At 31.5% G+C, this 22486-nt stretch overlaps 1 protein-coding gene across 12 annotated transcripts in view; it reads left to right on the top strand.

The window, feature by feature from the left end:
* The window catches only part of LOC118185753 (uncharacterized), a 555072-nt gene that overhangs the window by 47815 nt on the left and 484771 nt on the right, over positions 1-22486 (top strand). For 8 of the 12 annotated variants that reach the window (XM_085823606.1, XM_085823610.1, XM_085823615.1 and 5 more), the window contains exon 2: positions 5490-5673. The exons of 2 other annotated variants lie outside the window; for them this stretch is intronic. The gene's annotated coding sequence lies outside the window, so the exon portion shown is untranslated. Of the gene's footprint in view, positions 1-5489; positions 5674-10812; positions 11052-22486 lie in introns of those variants that run through there. 2 more of the 12 variants (XM_085823609.1, XM_085823613.1) reach the window with 2 other exon arrangements.

The raw sequence follows: 22486 nt of genomic DNA, 5'->3' as shown, positions 1-22486 counted from the left end.
AGATTTCTGGCTATTGACTTCCTGTAGGAACACATACCTTGCTTTTGGTAACATTGCGCTCATACATACCCTCGAATACACTCCTCTTCCTAACAACTCGTGCATTTCTTAAACCCCAAGGGCGCTTGCCTTTTAATTAAAAGCAGCAACTTTTAATCACACCTTTGGGAGTACGTAGAAGAGTGCGAGATTTCGAACTGGTTGAGCAAAGAGTGGAAAAATTAAGTTGCTGTCATACCCCCGCTCCCCTTCTTCCTTCTCTTCCCTGGTGGGTGAGGGAAGGGGTTTGTTTTAAAGGCACTAAAGAGTTAAATTCAGGTTTCGGAAATTCATCAGATACCAACACTGGAGAATAGTGCAAAAAATTGAAAATGCTGTTCGGTTGCTCAAGGACATGTAAAGAATTGCAAACAGCTCATAATCGTTTTGTCATTAAAAAAAAAAAAAAAAAAAACCATCACTAATTGGTGTCTGAGGTGGTTGAAATACATTTGACCTTAAGCTATAATTTCTGACGACAGTTTTAAAGGGGTTCAAAATCCTTCTTGGAATTGTCAGCAACATTTGCTTACCTTAAGGCACTATCAAGAATTTCATGAGCTTGGTGGCAATGAAGAGTTTTGCTACCAATGGAAGAGCAAGTGCATTAGCTGGAATGTCTTAGTTGTCAAACGATAAAATATAAGCGCCAGTTTTAATGACATTTCCTGTTCTCTTGAGAGAAGATGGTCTCAAAAATAAATAAAGGCGATGTTTACTCAACCATCATGACTGCCTTGAAAATCTGGAAGTCACTGAAAGAAGAAAAACAGTTAATAACTTCGAAACTAAGTTGGCGATTTGGCGGCATAGACTAATTTTTAATTTCTGCTTTGATTATTTAATTTGAAGCCGTTGAGCTTCGGGGAAACATTATTTTAAAAAAGTGGGGAAAATTTCAACTTGATGCACGTGGCGTAATTAAAGGTATAGAAAATTCTTTTGATTCATTTCAGTTACGAAATGTTCTAACAAATATTAATAAAACACTCTAACGAAATATTCTATTAAATTTTCATCATGAACAAATGAGAGAGACACGAGTTTTAGTTTCATTTCTCATTTCCTTATTTTAATAACATGACATTCATTTTGCTTGTGTGCAGTGTAAAAATGAGCAAGGTTTTGCTAAATTGTCTTGCACGAAAAGATCTTTTCAAATAGATTTCAAGTATTTTTCCGCAATAATAAATTTGACTGAACATAACCTCTTTATCATCTTGAAGATGCTAATCAATAACTGAAAACATTACACACGAGGTCATTAATTGAAAGAGAGGTAATTACACTGCAGAGAAATTAGGTTATTTCGAAGCAGGAGACATGAAACATGAAGAATGCCCTCACCGAGACTCGAACCTCGGACCTCTCGAATACTCGCAGAGAGTGCTGACCATTGCACCACGAAGGCATACTAAGGAGGCGGAAGAAATATCTTATATATTTCCCCTTTAAAAGGGCGACTGGGGAGGGGATTAGGGACCCAGTCGCCAAATCCGGTGGTGGAGAATCATCATCCACCACTATTTTTAGTTCAGACGCCACTGTAGAAACATTAGACTTTTCTGATACTGAGAGATGTGACAAATTAACAAAGCCCTCGCCGAGACTCGAACCTCGGACCTCTCGAATGCGCGCCGAGCGTGTAGACCATTGCACCACGATTGCACCACGAAGGCATGCTAAGAAGTTGGGAGAAACGTCTTATAACACACTGTTTAATGTGTCTTCTTGCATCACTAGGAACTTGGGTGTCTACCCGGTGGCATTTGGTTCGCTGAACTGCCAACCGGATGGTCCAGGCGTTCGGTTTGGGCGCCTTGTGCAAGCCTCCCATGTGGCCTCTCTGGCTTTACTCTGTATAAGGGCGGACGTGGCCCTATATGCTAATTAACTTAATAGTAAAGGGGTGGTGGCCACGTCCTCCGTCACTATCACTATCACTATCACTATCACTAGGAACTTTCCTTGAAACCTTATAAACACTGCACTATATTTTTCTCACCTTATTATCCAAAATTAAAGGTAAATTTAACATTAATAATAGTCGTTTCGTTCAATGTGATGCTAAACCATCGATAAATGAAACTAGAAATAAAATAATTAAAAATACAGCTTGAATCATCAAGTTTAAAACTAGCTCGCTTCTCCAATGAAACATCAAATGAAGGTTAATGGTATTTGATAATGTAAAGAAGCTGTTAAATTTTATTAGCAATTAGACTTAAATAAGATAACTAAAATTGCATACATTGCAATTTGCAAGACATTTTCTCCCTCCTTCACGCGTGCCTTCATGGTGTAATTGGAAACATATCCGGCTAGCCGTCTAGGGATCTGAAGTTCAAATCCTGGAAAGGGTTTCGTTGATTTTTGATACTTCCCGGGTTCTAAGAATTTTTAGTGACTCTACAAGTGGCACCTGAATTAAAAATGTGATGGATGATATTCATTACAACCTAAATATAATGAACTAGAAAGTCCAGCGGTCATACGAAATAACCTGTGTTCTAGATATTATAAATTGTAATTAAAATAATGTGTGCAAAGGTGTCTGCAAATTCAAACTGAATTACCCAGGGCAGACGGCGAGGACGCTCCTTTGCTTACTGCCCCACGGGGTTTCCCCCTTTTACTTGCCTAATTGCTTAAAGTAGAGTGCAACGAAGGAAACCACTGGCGGTACATTTCTTAAGATCCACCGCTAGCTCAATAAATAAAGGTTATTTATAAAAAAAAATCTTAATTCACATGTCAAAGATCTCTTTGTACACAACATTTCTTGTGTAGATTTTTCCAACATTTTTAAGCTCGCCTTGCAGAGGTATTTTTAATTTTACGTCCGTTCTTTCACGAACTCTTGAACAGGCAACATAAAGTTGACTGTGTCCAAATGCTCAGGTAAAAATATGCCAACACGCTTAATCGTTTGGCCCTGAGACTTATTGATGGTCATAGCAAGGGCAAGTTTTACAGGAAATTGTCTACGTCTCAATTGAAACAGCAATCCTGTGCCGTGGCAACTTCACCTATTGGCTAGTACAGTGACGCAAGCAACCAATAAACCATTGGCGACAAACAGACACCTAAGCCGCATATAATAAAGATATTTGTTTATTTCATTTTACATGTTTTTTCATCGTTGTCGGTTTTTGCCGGTTGCATATTTCCGAATTCTATTATATATAGATATTAAATTTATTTATTAAGTCTTAAATGCCCGTGCTCTTGTATTTTTAATTTTTCCGGCTTAGCTTTCTCATAATATTCGTCATGCACTGCACTGCACGGGGAATAAAACAATTTACAGTTACGCAGGCAACCAATAAACTATCGGCGACAAACACTTAAGCCGCATATATATAAGATACGTCTCTTCCTCATTAGTCGCTGTTTCAGTGAAGGAGAAAGTAATGTATTTTTTCCATCCTTACCGTGTGCCTGCTGATGTAACTGAGAGCAGATTTGGCTAGCAGTCGGGGGATCCAGAGTTCGACTTTCGGGGAGGGACTGCGCACGTTTCATATTCCTTCTCTGATAAAAATCCTGATGGAAATATTATACTATCTTTGTACAGCAAAGATAGTATAACATTTTACCAACTGAGTTAAAAACATCGTTTCTTTTCTCCCTTTGAGCATTTAGTTGTTAATACAATAATATCGTTAACATTATTTACTAATTAATAGTAATAGGCATACTTTTGTTTCCTCCCTTTTTATTTTATTGGAGGAGAATAATTGAAACGTTGGTTAGATCTAATGCATCATTCCTAAAAGATATTTTTATTCTATGTAGCACTCTTATTCAGTTACAAATCTACCTACTCATAGGTTAAAAGACTAACGTTTTGACCAAGCTGTGATATTTACTAATTACGTTTTACTAACACAGTTAGTTAGCTTTAAGTTTCTTTCATGTGTGCCTTATCTGCTCGGGATACTCATTCAGACCAGAGATTTATGAAAATTTGTCGGGAAGCGGCATATAGTTACAATATAATCTTAACTAGGATTTCATTAGAATAGATCCCGAAGTACTGCTGGCCAAATGCAGAAGCCGTTCACAGCACAAGAATTTAGAACTAAGGTTTGGCAGTGTTCAGAAAGTGTTAGAAAGTTAGTTTGTGCTGACACTGTGTTTTAGACAGTTCTGAGTCAATTTTATTGGTTAACTTCAGCATACCTGTAAAGAGTTATTGATGGGTACACGTTGAAGCAAAGATAGCACATGTGCTTTCAAGTAGACATATTAGTTAACGTCGGGTCTTGCTTACTGTTAAGATAGTGAACCCGAAGGAATTCCGAAGGAGATCATCCTGAGTTGCGGTCCAAGAGTCTCCCACCTTTCTTTCAACACCTCAAGAGGATTTCGGCTCACCGTGTATTTTGAATGCCTTTTGCCGCACAGGTACTTAAAACATCCATGCTTTCTCCAGGATTCGAACCCGGGCCCTTCGGTAAGGCAGTCAGCTTCAATAACCACTATACCGTCTCCACGGTAGGCTGTTGTTGGCAGTCATCCTTGATGGCTCAACAGTCCTGTGTTGCGGAGGAGAGTTTTGTCGGACCAATTCTTTTGCCGTCCAGTCGTGATAGTGATTAGTTACTTTGAATGCTGACCGATGGATCCGAGTTTGAATCTCGGAGAAGGCATGGATATTTGTAAACGTATAGTGATTGTGCGGCAAAAGGAGATTCATAATACAAGGCGAGCCGAATGTCCTCTCAAGAGTTTGGTGCAGGAGAAGACTGGAGGTATTCTTCCTAAACATTAGGTCAGTTAACAAGGCCCTGTGTTTTCTCATATGCCTATGTGGTTTCTGGCTTTGCTTCAAGTTGCGCCTGTAAATAATTGACTAAAAGCCCTATAGATATGTTTCTTTTTTAGTTGCATTACCCACAACTTAGTAAAGTTTTGTGCTAGATCCGTTACTGCCTAGTATTAATACACAAGAGTGTTATCTTGTGTATTAATACTAGGCAGTAACGGATGCGATAACTTAGTTATCATTAGATGTAACATGTTAGAGTCAACCGTTAGGTTTAAGGGCGAGAATGCCCAAGTTATTTCAAGGCCTTAAGTTATAAAATAAGATGGAATTTACCGTATTTCTTATTCCTTTTTGTTGAATATTAATTAGGATTGTCCTTATACGTCTAAGACATTTTAAAACTGATTTTATAATTTATATCAATAAAAAATGGTAGCTGATATTATTTTTTATGCTAACTGATACGTCTTAAGCCATGCATGCATTGTGTCATGCATGAATTTTGTGTTTGAACATTTATACAGACAAAATTTAATAATTTAACTATTTACTTGAAATGTTTACCAATGTGAAAGTTTTTCACATTCACTACCTTATAAATTTATTTCTTTGAGAGTTGTAAAACTTTAATTTTTACTCACAGTTAAATTTTTCTTTCCTTTTCGTTTCAACTCAGTTCTGGCCAGAAGATGCAAATTATTTATGCATTTAAGAAGATGTAATGAGCACAGAGACTTAAAAAAAGAGTTCAGCTAATAGCGAATACATCCTGCTGTAGGACGCCTCTGATGATGCATTTGCAGTCTTGTCGGCGGAAATTTAGAGAGAAATATTGTGTTTAGTCAGTGAAACATGTATGGGTAAGTTTACTTAAATTTTTAGTGATTAAAATAACCAAGTGGATAAGACGGTTAGTTGAAATATGTATCACTTTCATTTCTGTCATTTGTCTTTCGTATTTGCTATAAATTACATTTTTTTATTTAAAATCAATTAAAACATATGACACTATATTTTAGAGGCACCCCGTCTTTCATACCTTAATTAAATATTAAATAGCAAGTAATCTTTTGCAATTTAATCAAAATTATTTAATTCCTATGTTTTAAAGATGCCATTATTCTCAAATTCCATTATTCTTAAAAACTAGAATTCTTATAATTCGTTCTACGTAATACATAGCTAATTTTTTTTTATTAAAGTCAATTATATTCACTAAATTTTCTGAGGTTTATGCGTAATAATAGTCTTATATAAAATACTGGTACCTTATATTTTAGTTACTTGGATAGCCGTGCTGCTTCTAACAGAAATGTAAGATAAATCTAAAACAAGGTTTCGTACAGATTCTCCCCTCTTCCGTTTTGCTGTCTAAAATGCTTGATTTAATAACTGTCCCTGGACCTGCTACACCGTCCAATCTCCCCTCCTTCTAATTCCAGTCCCTTTCACTCTGTATTTACTCAGCAGAGAAATAAAGTCCGCCACTCTGTCTCTTTTATCAGAATGTGTGCCCCACGAAGCAAGGCTTTACTACTCACACATATAACCTACCTCTAGTCAACCCTGTACGTCTTCCTAAATTTGCATATTTTCCGTGTATTTCTGCTGGGCAGGGGGATTTCCTCTGGGAAACATGAAAGTGGGGCTGTGAAACGGGGGGGGGCTAGGATATAGCGTCGTTTGGCAGTGCAACACCTTTCTCCCTCCGTCTCTGCCTTTACTCTCACCCCTTTTGTTTCAATTGTTTTGGGGTTAAGTGGTGTAAAACGGAAATGTTGGGAAATTTGTCAATGTTTAGAGACATTGTCAGAGTATTCAAGCTCTTGAAGATCCTCTGTGACTTGTTAGAGGCAGCTGTCCCTTCATTCATTCCAATGGCCTGAAATTCTAACAAATATTTTTGATACCAAGCGAAAGTTTATTTTCAAAATTTAAAAGGAATGTACATGAACGGAGAAAGAAAAGAATCCTTGTTATAAAAGGTAAAGTCTGTAAAATGCAAGACATTCTATTTTTCATTTAAATTTAAACTTTATGATTCAAAGAATTAAATATTTACATTTAAGGGTAGAACTTCATTGTTGTTTATTGCATAACTGGAATAAAATATCTAACAATGCTAAATATTTTTATCGATATAAAATAAAAAAAGTGATTAGAGCAAGTCTTGTGATACTAAATCTCCTCTTCCCAAATTGCATGCTGGCAAAGATTCAGATTTGTTCTCTGATATAAATATAGTTTAGCTACGTATATTAAATTACATACTTAACAGGTTTTGACATTTCAGAGCATAGAATTCAGTAATCATATGTCATATACAAATATTTTTCATTTAATTTGAAATTAAAACTGTTTTTATGCTCGAAAATCTCATGAAACAGACAATGTTTCAATATCCAGACTGAATTAAAGATAAAGAAAACTCACTAAGTAAAAAATATAGACAGTTCAGTTGCAGTCTTCGAACAGTTTCGAATAAACAAAAAGTTTAGAACAGCAGTTCTTCACTAGTATGGGAAATGGAAATAGAGAAGAGCGGGAGTGAACATTACCTATTAAATCAATGCAATATGTGAGCAATTCAAATGTTATAATTTTTTTTATCAACGTTTTAATTGCTGATTTACCCTTTTAAATGCTGATTTAGAAATTTTAGTCTTCTTAGCCTTTGTGTCTTAATGTATATTAACTCGTGGATTTTTTTCTCTTTCTTTCTCTCTATCTAGCAGTACATGGAATTAAGTATTCGTTGTTTTTTCCGTCACTTGTGATGCATTCATTTCGCATCACTGCACTTGCACGAATTAGTTTTTATTCTTGAACATAAAGGAATCTGTTTTTGAAATACATTTGACCTTTTATAGCTACTAAAATAATTAGATTATCTAATAGGTATTCTAGAACCACTATTAAAGTAACAATTTGAAATTTTTCTTGTTTTATTATTTACTTTGTTTTCCCCTAATTTCGCATTAATTGCTCATATGCCTCTTCTATATACATTTTTTACCATAAGATTAGCAGGTCTGTGTGTTTAGGATTTTTTTTTTTTTTTTTTAACATTCATTCACAAACCATCTTTCATCTTGTAATTTAACTCAGAATTTTGAGGGTTAATTTAATTTAGTATACCGTTTGGAAATTAAGTTTCGTGTCATACAGAATTAAACTCATTTAACTATGAAAACTAATATCGCAATTATGACCCAAATAACAGAGAGAAGTCGAAGTTTTTAGTTTAATTAATACTGTAGGAAAAATTTGATGTTCGTGAAATTTCGTTTCAGAAAATTTGCTTAAGCTTTCTTAATAATTCTTCCACAATAATTACTTGAGAAATGTCGTAACATTAAATGAAATGAACTCAACAAAGAATCCGAAAATATCTAGTCGAAGTCTGCAAACGAGGCGGGGGAATCTCTTAATTTTAGTCTAAAATAATTACTAGTACTTCTCGTTCTTGATAAAAATGTTAAAAATCCAGGTTGATTTTATTAGGAGAAAAAATAATAAATTTCGGCATAATTCAGATATTTTTTAAGAACATAGCATATAAGTAAGGTGAGAAAACAGATTGTCGCAACAGCATTTTTCAAGAATTTTCGCGTTCGAAATCAGTACAGACTAGTATTTCTAATAAACACAAGCATTTCATACACATCCGAGACTTCTCGCTGAGACAATGAAAGTTTGGTGTTTGTCAGAAAAAAAAAATAAACTTTGTAAGAATTTTTATACGTTCAGTTTCATTGTAGGAATATTTTGAAACAGTTTTCAAAACTTTGAGCACATGTAATGATTTACATTTAAGAAACGAGCAGTTTCTTAGTTAATTATTTATCGTTAATCTCTTAATTTAATGATTTAGTATTTTGAACCTCTTACGCGTTTTCTTGCAATCAAGATTTGAGAACTGTTATTCCTGATTAATTATTTCCTGTCTTAATGATATGCGTTAGCAAGAAACGACGCTATTTATTTCGAGGGCATTTAGGCAAACGCACCTGTGGACTAAAAATATTTAAAAACATCATATCTTTAGAATTTCCGGTAGGCAGGTCTCATGCGCTGGAGACAAAGATGTTTATTACGTACAGATTTGCCACTTCTCGCTTAGAAATCGTTTAGTTTTTCATCAGAAATTCGTTAAAATGTAACAGAATATGAAATGGGTAATAAACTAATTCGAAATTCAAAATTCGGGGCGAAAAACATGCATACATTCATGCAGATTTTTCATTATTTAATTTCTTTAAATATAATACAGGACGGTGGCATAACATTTGGTGGCAACAATATGAAAAGTGATTCAACGCAAAAAGTCGTTGGAAGACTAATAGTCTTTCTGGGCTAATAACCTTTTGGGCTAAAAAAAATATTTTTAACCAATAATCAAATTATTAAAATTATTTCAAATTCAAATCTTTTGAAAGAAATGTCCTCCATATTTGTTAAAATAAATGTTTCACAAGGTTAAAATATCGACTTTATTGGATTAAGGTAGTTAATTAAGACTTTAAGACAATCTTTATTAAATATTTTAGTATCTTTTTTAGCACGTAATCCAATTATTTATTCTTTAATTATTTTAATTAATTATTTGGTGTATTATTTGAAAATTGTGAAGATAAATTCGTGATTATTCTCAGTTTCATATTTCAAAAACAATTTCTACTCCACAAAGAAGAATTAAAATTAATGTACTAGCACTGAAAATAATCTTCTGCCTTGATGTATTGTAGAAGCTATAAAATTACCAGCAAATTTTTGTCTTAAAAGAAGCAATTTTTCGTTGCATTATTATACAATTTTTTTTATTTTTTTATATTTACAAACTATTTTTTTCATATTCGTTCCTCAAAATTGATTATAACTTTTAGGCTTCGCTTAAATAATGAATGTTTTAGCTTACTTATTTATTTTTCATTTAAGCATATATGTACAATATTTAGCTTTTTTTATAAAGTTGAACTTTAGATAAAGCTCTTTAATAAAGATGTACAGAAATGGAGATGATACAGTTTGAACACAAATATGCTATACGGAGCAGGAATGCATTGCAAAAGAAAATTAAAACTTAGTATAAAGTGGCAATAAACCCTTAGAAACTTGCTGAATATAGCTCAAACTCACAGTCCCCTGCTCGTATTCCGTACAACCTAGCATTACACACTTCACAACCAGTATCAACTAATATACCTCATCTAAAGTAAACGGTTTTGATTATCAGCAACAGCAGGAGTGGGGCATTTAAATTTTTTAATCGCGTGCAAAACTGCGCATTTGACATTTAATTACTGTATTATCAGCCTTCTCAGCAAATGTTCAGTTGAATTTAAGCTTTGTTGAATATTCTATACAGCAGGAGTTCTGAAATAGGCTGAAACCCTTGGGGGATGGAAACTTCATACTTTTCGGGAGGGGAATGTGGTCAGACTTTTATTTACCTATTAAGTATTTAGTTTTAGTTTATGCATATAAAAATTACTTTTATTCAAGTTTTGGCATCTATCAACATTTTCTACATATTTTATTGTTTAATTTACGAAGCATATTAAATAAATGTATATACATATGTATATTATACTAAATTTAAATAAATGTATATATATATATATATATATATATATATATATATATATATATATATATATATATATATATTTGGAGTTTGGGGAAGGAGGGGGATGAGGAATGATCCTATAGCAGTGGTGAAAGTTATGCTGATGCAAAAACGATTGAGAACAACTGTTATAGAGCTTCGATATTACAGAATGCTTCTACATTGGCAGAGATCTCTGTAATGAGGACATTAATATTCACTGTAAGTATATTTTGATAAACTGAAGATAGGAAGGCAACTTAGAGATAAGACCAGTTTTTATGCTTACATTTACAATAATAGCTATTTAAGGCTTCAGAATGGTTTCTATATCTTGCTTCAGTTGATTCTGTCTTACCAAGCAACTGGATATAGTGTTAGAACAATAGACATTTTAACTTTCTGTTCAAGACAACAGGCTTCGAGAATCGATTTTCGAAAGCATCTTAGCTTTAAAAAGTGCCTCAGTTTTGTATAAAAGTCTGTCCAAATGGCATTAAATACGTGGCAGGAGGTTTGATCTCCAAAGAAATGGATAAGGTTTATACTTCTGATTGCTGTACAAAGAATCGTTACTCATGGAGGTCACTGGAGGTTTTCTGTTTTGAAACTCTCTGAAATTATTTTGAAGTAAGTTGAAATACTGTTTGTGAGTCATAATTTGTTTTTCTTAGTTGTTTCAGGGTCATATTTATCAATTTACTGTATAGTAATTGGAGTGAGCAATTTTAAATCTACGACATTTAAGATACGAGCTTTGGTTTCTCATGTAAGTTCATTTACAGAGCTTTGGTTTCTCATAACGCTTTCCAAGCTTTGTACTGCCTTTTATCAGTTGTTACAAGCATTGTTAGCTAAGCAAATAATAGAAGGTTAAATAATTTATAAACTACATATGATTTAAAATTAACAAATTAATTTTTTATAACTTAAAACTAGGATTACAATTTAACATAATGACACATAAGCTCTATTCCTCATATTCTGAAGATTTCAACGGAGAGATATACGTTGTTGTATCTGGAATTTAAGTTAATCCGTAACCCAAAATTCTTATTTCCATGATTTGAATTTAGATGAGTAATTTGCAGTTAACATTTGTGTGATTCTAAATCTTTTCTTAATTCTCATAATTGAGTCTTAATTACGAGAAAAAGCAGATATTTTTAAATTTCATAATTACAATTTTTAATACATATGTTGAAAAAAATTTTAAGATTTTAATAAGATAAGGAAGTTGCTAAGAACGAATAAATGTAATATGCAGATGATATACAGAAGTATGTTTTAAAGTCATGTATATAAAATATTATAATTTTCTGGCATGAGTTTATAATATAATTTCATATACAGTCCTATCGATGTGTTATTTAGGATCCATATAAAGTAACAATGCAATTTCACATATCAATAGACAGTTTTCTGAAAATAAAGATGAATACAATAATAAAGAAGTGTTAACTAGAAATTCTTCGAGTCAAAATTATCTGTTTTACCTAGTTTAAACCGAGGTTCTTTGCACATATCTAATTTAACTAAAATGCTTCTTTATTCACGCAGTTCTAAGAAAAAATAATGGAAACATCTCCTATGATATTTTAATTAATTTTCATAGGTATGTTAAATGAGGAATATTTTTTATGCTTATGAAGAAACCAAATGTTCTAAGATGCATTGCATGCATCTTGGTCTTTCTTTAGGTGTGGGTTTAACAAAATTAGCTTTCTTCTTATTTTGTTTTCAATATTTAGTTCTTAAACTTATCCATGTATTGATAAATATGCGTTACCTAGATTAGAAAATATGAAAAAATACATATGTTGAATACCATATACACATTTATGTAAGCCAAACTTTATAATAAATGCCATCATACTTTAAAAATGCTTCAGAAAAATTAGGAGCGCAAATGTTTAAATATTAAAAAACAGTTTTCGCTGTCAACGGGATCCCCTTTTTTCGTAATGACTTCGTGTTATGAAAATATGACAAATATTAAAAAAAATCGGAAAACTTTTCAGATTTTATATGAAGCGCTTTTTTAATGTTCTGTGTGTTGCCTTTATTGATTAAATATCATATTCCTTGCACTTAAACCACGTACAATTCAATTCAACAGCAATATCAAAAAATATTTAAAAACAGCATATCCTTAGAATTTCCGGTACACAGGCTCGCGTGCTGGAGATAAAATTTTTTTTTTTTCATACAAAGTTGCCATTTGTCGCTTTGAAAAACTACGTTATTCAAAATTTGATGGCTCTAGGTATCATTATTTTTTCACAATGAGAGAAACATTCACGCATCCGTGCAAATTCTTCATTATTAATTTCTTTAAATATAATACATGGCGATAATATTTGTGTCAACAGTTTGAAAAGTGAATTGACGCTTTGCCCTTTAGAAATTAATAGCGCTTCTGGGCTAACGCCATTTGGACTAAAAATGTGTTAACATAGATTAACTTTAAAATATTTAAATATTATAAATCCTTATAAGCTAATGCTGAAATAATAAAATATTTCACAACCATCTGGAGAACAATTAAAGTTACTCTAATTAATTAGGCAAAGTAAAAAAGTAAAATCTAACTATATACAAACAAAATTAAATTCTAACCATATACACTTTGGAATAATGAATTGGCTTTTTCAAATCCTCTCACCAAGGAACTAACTCAGACAGATATTTGTGGTAATACGGTAAAATAATCGCCACATCCCTAATACTCGCAGTTACTTTCTTAGCGATACCAAAGTTTTGGATGAAACTAAAGTAAGCGCTTTTACTTGAAAAAATGCATTTTGATTAATCGTGACGATTAGATTTTTTTTCTTTTCAGCCATTTCGATTGTAGTATGTTTTATATTGAGAGAACATCTTGCAATGATTTTCTTATCTAGAAAGTAAAACAAAAACCGGTCTGCCATTCAAAGGGAAAAAAAAGAAATTTATCGTTGTCGTTAAAAAGGAAAGTCTTGTCAAATTATTTTTTGCCAGCTATTTTGGTCGGAACAACATAAATAACTTTTTTACTATGGTAGATAAAACTACTGAATTTGTTTAGTTATTAGTTTGAGCGATGATATCATTAGTGCTAAGAAAGCAACTATTTCATGAGATATTATCCGTTCTTAAATTACTCTGTTTAGGAAAATTAACAGTAAAGCAGGGATTATTTTGTAGTACAAATATTAAGTAAATTAATTAATATCTTTTATATAATTTTAGGCGTCTCGTGTTTTAGGTCTTAGGTTGCATTTGTTAATGTCTCTTAAAAATAAGAATAAAATTACGAATGAGGAATAACGAGTACTCAAAGATTTATTACTAAAAATATTAATACTCAAAGTAGCATTACAAAAGAATCAGATAGATCTTCTAAGAAATGAAAAAGCTTTTAATCTACTCAGATTTCTTTGAATCAGTCACAAGCGATTACTTCATTGATAAATTTGCGTAGCTGTTATAATGAGTATAACTTTGAGCATGAAACACAAACACTGAAAATGCTGAATATTGACATACTGAGATCTGTGCTAGCGTATTCTTTTGTGATAATGAAGATGTTATATGCTTTGTTTTCAGACTACGCTTAAGCCATGTTTCCTCAAAAGTCTGAGCATTCGCTTATCACTTTCCTCGGTTACCATAGTAACCATCTTATAAAGCAAGAAGAGTTTATGTATCGCTAACCTTATCTTGGTTTTTAATTTTAGCTTCATAACGGCCGTGTATCCTCCTTTTATATGTGCATAGTTTGACCTTTGTTCTTGAACTCGAGGATTGTGCTTAATTACTTAACTGTTAATTAAGAAGACTGGATAGAATGATGTTAAAAATATATCCAGAAACTTAAGTTTTGAAGAGTAAGCCAAGGCTTTGCTAGATAGATAGTATTAAGGAGAGTTAAACGTGGTACTCATTATGCAGAGTTTGGGGGCAATAATATTACTTTGTTTACTGTAGCATGGTAGTAATTGAACTTTATATTATGGAAGGTACATAACATGGACAATAATAATACAGTATTAATATATAATCACTTATTCCATTACTTTCTCTTCCGTTCTTCTTTCAATGAGTTAATATTATAGGGCTATCAATTCATGTGAAGACACTAACTGAGGCTTAAATTTGTTTTGGGGTGATACGATAGAATTTAAAGATATAAAAGGATATGCTGAGAAATAACCAGGTTTTATATTATTAATTCGTTTGATTAAGCCCCTAAAACAAAATACGTGTGAAATAACGTGAGTGATACTTTTCTTAGAGATGCAATTCTAAACTGCTTAGTAGAAATATGAAAATTTTCCTTATTTATCACGAGTAATGTTTTCAAAAATGCGAATAATGCTTTTGAGATTATTCTCTTGCCCACAGCAGTAATATATAATTGGGTGTATCCTCAAAAATATAAATGTGTAAATCTCAGAACTGAAAATGATTATGAACACTATAAATGTATCATTAATTTAAAAGTTCGAATAATTCAAGAATCTGTTAAACTATATGTATATATATATAAAGAGAGAGAGAGAATGCAAGATATTGCAATTAGATGAAAGAGAGTATCTTATGTTAGTTAATCAATTACACTCATGTCCATAAATTAAGGATAATGCAAAATCAGGCAAAGGAAGAGTTAGAAGCAAAACAAATTTGACTTATTTGTAAACCTTATTTATTAAACAAAAGGTAAAGAGCAAAAAAAGATGCTATATGTTTAATATTATTAAAAAAATTAGCGATTTTTTCTCCCTGGAGCAAATTACAAAAAAAAACCTATTTACAAAAAAACCAATATTACATGGTTGCTATGATTGTTAATACATTGTATGTCTCCCAGACTATGCAATACAGTCCGTACAACGCCTAGGCATGCTTAAGTACATAACTATTCGGTTATTGTACTGAAATGCTTATAAAGCGCCTGCGAACAATTTTACTTCTTTGCCTGTATTCCTTATATATCACTCTCTTACACTCTCGTCATTGTGACGTACCATCGTTGTCATCTGGTTACTTCCTGAAATTTGCATATGATTCTTGAAGATGTGTGTAGAGATTTTACAGGTGATATATTTATTTTAGAGTTCGATTTCCGCGTTACTCCGAATTATCCTTAATTTATGGACATGAGTGTATTATGATTTCAATCTTGACTATAATCTATCCTTTCTGTATTTCTCAAGTTGTTTGAGTATTTAAGGTGAGGGTTTTTTTTTTCTTTTGATTTTAGAGTGAGAGAGAGAGAAAGGTCTTCAGGTGTCGCCCGCTACTTGGTTAATTTTTGCCAGCTCTAGCAGTTAGTCTACTTTGCGATCTTTTGCCACCGATATTCTAAATCTGACCCACTGCTCTATTTATTGAGCCAGCTTATAACTTAGTAATTAATTCTTTATTCTTAACTACTTCTCAACGTTTAAATTTAATGACTGTTCTTATTTTATTTTGTCTTTCTACTAGCTGTGGTTACTGTAGCACAAAGTTATACTTTTATGTTCAAAGTTCTATATAAATCAAAAGGTTGTTTTTATAACCCTTCTAAATGACTTCCTTTGTGTAAATGAAATAAGTAAATATTTAGTTTTGGTATAGATTCAATTGATTAACAAGAATTCTTTACAAAACTCAACAGCTGTACTCTTAATTATAAAATCTGAAATGAGAGCTAAGAGCAAATAAGCGTAAATACCATGCAGCCAGAAAATCTTATCTTCAGGAAGGAGGGGTAATTTTTTTTTCTTCCTCAGGCTTAGGATCATAAAAAAATATAATCGCATTCATAATTCCATGATCTCTTTATCCTCCAACATTTAAAAAAAATTATATTAATAAATTTATTTCAATTATTTGCCAGTTAAAAGAATATTTTAGAAGTAGGCAGGGAATTATATTTGGCATGTGTTCTGGTTACGTACGTTTTGTTGCATTAATTCATCTTTCGATTTCAATTAACCAATTAACATAACAAACATATAAAAAGCGCTTTTTCTATTAAGCAAAGCATGCAAGTTTAAATTATTTTAGCACCCTAAATTTTATTTCTAAACACATTTTAAAAATAGTTATCTTTTATTTCTTTACCTTCTTGTGATCATGTTTCTTGAATAAATGGAATATCTTGAAACTTTAGAAATTCATTCAAGCGTCTCTCTTTAAAGTCTCAGAAATTCAAAACATCCACTAACTTTTCCTACTTATTAAAAACAGTAAAATATTTGTTTGCATATCCTGATGCGTAACACTTAAGTACATAATAATTAAATGATGAATAATTGTTTCTGTTATGTATAGTTTCTTATCTTAGAAGATAAAGATAAAAAATTTTATTTAAAAATGGACTTGAAAGCAGGGAGAGCTATATGGACTATGTTACGTAATTCTTGTACATGTCACCATAGTTCAGGTGGATAAATTAAATTAAATTATTGTTAAGTATTATTATATAGACCATGCTCTTTTTGACGTAATATAAAATCTTCTTTATCCAGAGAAGAGCTAGAATATCATTCACACTTTTCGGTTTAAGAAAGAAATTTTTAATGACCCTGAAAACTGAAAATAAAATCACATAAATTTTGTATTTATATTTGTATTAAACTTCGTGCTACCAAAGCAATGCTTTAAAGTCATAGACAACATCTAAACTGCATTAACAAATAAAAGCTGGTAAAGTGCATCAGTTTTAAAATTATTCAAAGTTCTACCTTAGAATGGCATTCATTTTACAAAAAGTTTTTACGCGTTTCGAAAAAAATTCACAAAAGTTACTCTTCTTTTTCTAGTTATAAGCTAATGTTTTTTGTAAAGTGCGTATTAAACCATCATCCATAAAATCTATAAAATATAGTAAATTTCACCCATAAAAACCTTGAAATTAATTCATAAAATTGAGTAAATTTCAACCTCTGTAAAGATTACCATTAATCTTGAAAGAATGATGTACGTTGGCGGAATCCGAATCACTCTTCCTTAGGTCGACTGTGATTTAAAAGATTAAAATCACAAAATAATGATAGTTTCGGTTCAAATCCCATTCTCGAATGAAATGTCTGGCTGCGTTAGGTTTTCGGATATGCGTCAGTTTTTTCGGATATTTTCTTCATGCGCAAAGTATGTGGCTACAGTTACTGTTTTGCCTAATTTTAAATGTGTGCACCATACTTACTTGAGTTACGTATGAAGTCATGCAAACCAAATGTTCTGTTACGTATTAATTCATCGGTTGCAGTAGTTCTAAATACCCTTCTGTTAACTGCGTTATTTTGATTTCTATTAAGGGGGAGGTAAAACGCTTGCAATTTTTTATTTAGTCATAACTCTTTCTTCCCTGAAAGCTGTTTAGGTGATTATTCAAGAGAATCTGGCAAAATCGCGCTTGTAGAAAATTATGGTTTGGTTTGGTTAATGTGATTACGACAAAGCCTCGAATACTATCTGCCTAAGAGAAGGGATTCCTTCGTTGAGAATTTTCTAAGAGAAACTGGCTCGTATACACGTTACACATGAGGAAAACCACAACAACGCCCCTGCAGCCAGTCCTTTAAGAGTATTCGAATCTCTTACCGAACTACCCTTCTTCAGCGACTTTCTCGGCCGCTCGTGGGCGTAAAGCCTTTAGCTCTAGTCCTCTATGCGAAAACTTCTAAGATCTAGTCCTATTACGGAACATTATCTTTTCTGTTATAATTTTTCAAGTAGAGGCAATTACTTGTTTGTTTCAAGTGATAGCAAAGATTCCATTGAAAATGTTTATTTTATATTGTAAATTTTTTTTCTCGAAGCAAAAGAAAGGAAAACATAGTAAATAAAAAGTCTACAAGGGTTCAGATTCTTTTAAAGTTTAATACGGTTTATTAGCGGTGATTATCACTAGAGATGTCCCAGTTGGAATAGAGAAATATTTTATTGCATACAAGATGAATACACATTTAGACTAACATGGGAACATTATAAATCTTCTGCATATTTGAAAAATGAAAAAAAAATATCTAATGTAATTTTATAAAAATATTTAATGTTTGTATTAGATATATATCACAAATTAAATGCATTTTTAATTAATTAGATCAGATTAAAAAATAACATTTCTAAAAACTGCATTTATTGCTTTTCAATAACTTAGCTTATTGATCAGTAACAAACAGATTAAATGTGAAATATCTTACATTTTGAAGGGGCAAAAGACTCGAATGAAAAGTGAAACAACGTTTTCACTGTAGACGATATTTAATGTGAACCAACACAAAATCGTGTTTCCAGACTAATAGCCTTTTTGTACAAAAACTGTTAACAAAGAGTATATACTTGTTTTCTGAATTTAACAATATTTAGCCTTAAACAATAATATATACTAACTAAGTAATAAATCTGAAGTTATTCCCTAATGATAGTTCTGGCTCAGTTGTGCTGGCCGGCTTTTATGGTGTGCAAATTAAAGGCTTCTTTGCATGCATTTTTTCTATCCCTACTAAATCATTCTAACTCTTTATTCAATTGACATTTCTGTTAGTAATGTTTTACTTAAAATTCTTATAATCTTTAAAAGGTAGCTGAGAAGAGACTATTATTAGTTTTGCTTCATTTAGGAATTAAACATCTGAATTAATTCATACAGATTGATACTTTTTGTGACATTTTTAAAATATTAATCTATATGCTCTAGAAAATTGATCTCATAGAGCTCTAAATCTTCCTTGATTATATGAAAATTTCCACTATAAATATCTAATTTCAATTCGTCTCTTAAGGCGTTTTAATGAAATAATTCGTTGATCTGTGTTGATCATTATCTAGCATTATTAGTCATTTAGTCAAGAAATCAAAATTTATTTAATAGCTAATAAATAAGAATAATTCAAAAAAGACAGCGACTATAATGGCAACGAATCAATTTCTAATATTTTTGCCAGCAAGTGAGTAATTTATTCAAACTTTTGAAATTTTTTCAAACTTTTGAAAATTAAAATTGCAATTATGATAAGAATTTACTTTTTTGTTTATTTTTTCCCACAAAAAATTTTAATTTGTAATAAATATTGGATACCATAACTTAATATTAGGAAGAAAGGAATAATAATTTTTACTATTAAAACATATAAGAAGTCAATTACTATAAAGTATTACTAGGTATATTTCTGTACCTCCCATTAACAATTACTGTTTCTAACATTTTTGTCACATATTCAAAAATTTAAAGAAAGTCATAACTATCTGAAAAATTAAAATCACAAAGAATATATATACTAATTAGTATTTTTATGAAAGGAAAGCTCTTAGCAAACCACTATGGTAATAAAATTTCTATTTTATTAGAAGATTTATAGAAGATTTTATATGCTTTTTGATTTTATATGCAATAGAAGATTTTATATGCTTTGAAATAAAAGAAATTAATAATACACTTTAAAACATATTGTGGGAATATTTATCATTGCGTAAGTAAAAATATGAAGTCTAAAATTTCTGAGAATTATAACTTTCCGAATTTATTTGGTAATTCTTTCAATATTTCAAATTGAAAGTTTAATTTCTATGCATATTAAAAATACTTAGTGCAAAAATAAAACTACATTGTGGTGAGAACATACAATGTGTTTACAGGTGCAATGCTAATGACATTCCTTCAGAATTCAAACATCAGGTTCAGTTGTGTTGGTTCGAAAAGAGATTAGCTTTATATATTACAATAAATTAAGATATAATATTAAAAAAAATAATTTGTCAAATTAAATAAAAGTAAAGTTTAATTTAATTAATTAATTTTGACTAAAAACCTGTTTATATTTTTACAAATGTTTCAATTTGAATAGATTATTCTATTTTGTAAAACATTAGCCTGTTTGGTTCCGTTTCGATGAATAAGCACTCCTTCTCCTTCAATTTCAGGTCTCGCTACTCTATCCTATTTCTTCTTTTTTTTTCTAATTTTAAAATTATGTATATGTATATATTAACCTATACTCCAAAAATGTTATTACATTACTTCAGTGTGCCTATTTGCATTTCGACTCATTTTAGCTTAGTGTTTGGGTCAAACATTACCATAAATGTCACAAAATCGGATTTAGTAAGGACTATAAAGTTGATTTACATACCTCTGTAAACTTAGTATTCAGCCTTTATATTGGTTACATTTCTTATATTAAGAATATCCAATTCATTTTGTACATTGATGTAATAAAATATATGTCATAGGACTGTCGAATTACTTAACTAATTTGATCATTAAGTAAAGTACGAATTTTTACTCTTCGGCGCTTCGAAAAATAATTATCGTAGAATTTTGCTCTTTTTGTTAAATTGCAGCTTCTATAGTGATTCGGGAATTTAAGGTGACACGTGCTCAGTCAAAGAACATCACATTAATGAATTTACTACTACATTAATGAATTTACCGATCTCTTTCTCACACGAATTGCAGAATAATAATCAGTCCAATTAACGCATTTATTGCGTACAGCTCATAGTTCAGAAGTTAGAAAATTTCGTTGCTGGTTGCAGTTTCATTTACTTTTATTAATTCCACATAATCCCATATGAATTAATAAAATTTAGTGTGATACTAATAAAATCTGGTTAAAGCAGTAGATCTGTAAATAAGACCAGAATACTCTTAAAACTTTTTTCATCAATTAAATATTATTTGAAGGAAAAAAATTACTTTCGCAGGGGACAACTTTAAATGAATTGAGAGAATATTTGTTATTGCGTTCATTAGTCGAGTAATTAATAAACCTTGACCTATTTTTTATTCATATGTTATTTATTATTTTTTATTTATTTCTATGGAAGAATTAATGAGCTTTTGATAGCAACGAAACCAGCATCTCAATATATCCGTTTCTTGTCGCGAAATATCCGCCAATCCATTGTCTTGGACCAGATTTCTCTGGAAGTATTTTTTCTAAGCTTCAGTTTTTGTTTGCCTTCTAACAGAGCCACAGTCTAAGTCCTCCAGATTTTCAAAAATATAATATCATTGTATGGTTCACCATAATCCTATGTTTCTGTCATAGAAACTAATGAAGTGGATCTTAGTGTTCGCAGAAGAAAGCAGCCCAAAGCCCAAGATTGTCTTAATAGGGGTTCTAATTGTAGTATTTCCTAAAGATTTCAGTAACACAAAGAAGAATATGAATGTTTTGTCTTTTATGATACATTTTATTAATTAAAAATATACGTTTCTAAATATTTTCGGTGTTAAAAGATAGTGTATTTTTTAGAATGCATACCAGTGTTCAGTTCAGAAGAAAATCACCGCCTCGAAACAATCCCATCTGTTCTGACGGTACTGATACCGGCATCAACGCGAAACAAACCTCACACCTGGCACCTTCTAACAGAAACAAAAGATACTGAGAAGAAAAGGGGGGAGGTAAATGATTAACGACTTTGGGACGAAGATTGTATTAAGACTGGAGAGTATTCCACATTCTTATCACGACCACCTCTCCTTCCTTTAAACACCACCATAGACCCGCATGTCCTTGCAACGCGCATCTGTCAAGTGATCCTGAGTTAGCGCAGGATGATAAGGATATTTTCTAGCGGCAGCAGTATTTGCTATCTACTCATTTTGACTATTTGTGGACACAGATACCCTGATGAAGCGTTGTCAGCATCAATTACGCTGTTCGATATATTAGTCTTGAGTAGATGCAGGTACAATACCTCTCACAGGGGACATTCAGAAAACTAGATAACAGCCATGACAGCATTTAACGTCAGATGGTAATGTGATATCTATATTATTAAAGATCTTAATAATTTATAAATCTCGCGCTTAGGAAAATACATACATAAATATGCATAAATAAACTGAAGCTGGCATAATATCTGATGTGACTGAAATTTAAACATTTTCGCGATCAACAAAACTTGTCAATTTTCTTTCTTTTTTTCGATTTTGTAGACATCCATGTTACATATTATCAGAAAAAAAAAGAAAAAAAATACAACGATTTTAATGAATCCACTTAGTTTAAATTTCATAAAAATATTTAATATTTCAAATTATACATCATGATTTAAATGTATTTTTATTTAAATCAATA

This window comes from Stegodyphus dumicola, chromosome 9, assembly GCF_044657685.1.
Source record: "Stegodyphus dumicola isolate Sdum_Otavi_A_Nest chromosome 9, ASM4465768v1".
Taxonomy (NCBI): Eukaryota; Metazoa; Arthropoda; class Arachnida; order Araneae; family Eresidae; genus Stegodyphus; species Stegodyphus dumicola.
This window is presented reverse-complemented; position numbering and strand designations above follow the sequence as displayed.